General features: G+C 37.4%; 1 protein-coding gene across 2 annotated transcripts in view; it reads left to right on the top strand.

Annotated features, from left to right (window-relative positions):
* Positions 1–755, top strand: part of tbx15 (T-box transcription factor 15) — a 38,783-nt gene that overhangs the window by 7,390 nt on the left and 30,638 nt on the right. The window lies entirely within an intron of this gene.

Below are 755 nucleotides of genomic sequence, written 5' to 3' on the forward strand. Positions count from 1 at the left end.
ACACACACACACACACACACACACACACACACACACAGATGGAAGTAGCCCAATAGGGTACGTGTGTCTCTGAGTTAGATTCATGGCGCAGACAGACTGTGCGCCAAGTCTGCGTAAAAGGCAACTTGTGAACTTTTACGCTCAACATGTATTTCTTTGGTGAAGACAAACCGAAAACAGAAATCCTTATGATTGTAATAAGGATTTTTTTTAAAAGAGTGTTTTATGAGAATATGACTAAGATTATGACAACTCATGGTCACACAGATTTATCAGTGCCATCCCTAATCTACATCACTAACTAGACCACGATTTGCACTAACTGTTTATTGACTACAGCTTATCACGGATCACGGATCTACATTACTAACTAGACAATAATTTGCATTTATTCTATTTTCACTTTTATTACATCTCAGCAGTATAGTCTCAGAATAGACTGTCTATTCACGTAAATTGTATTACCATATAATTTATATCCATCGACATACTTGCACCTAACTTTGCGCCAGTTTTATAATGCCTACCTAATCTGTACTTCATGTAGCCTATTGTATTCTGTGTTCTTGTAACTTATTGTATTAAATGTGAAACTGTATGTTGTCTTGCACGCTTAAGCTTTTCTTGGCCAGGTCGCCGTTGCAAATAAAAACGAAAAAAAAAACCACTTGCGTAAACCTAAAATCGACCCACAAAAATACGTCATTTTTAAAGAAGCAGTTCAGCGCGCACACACACACACACACACACTCTCT

Source organism: Etheostoma spectabile, chromosome 5 (genome assembly GCF_008692095.1).
Source record: "Etheostoma spectabile isolate EspeVRDwgs_2016 chromosome 5, UIUC_Espe_1.0, whole genome shotgun sequence".
Classification (NCBI taxonomy): Eukaryota; Metazoa; Chordata; class Actinopteri; order Perciformes; family Percidae; genus Etheostoma; species Etheostoma spectabile.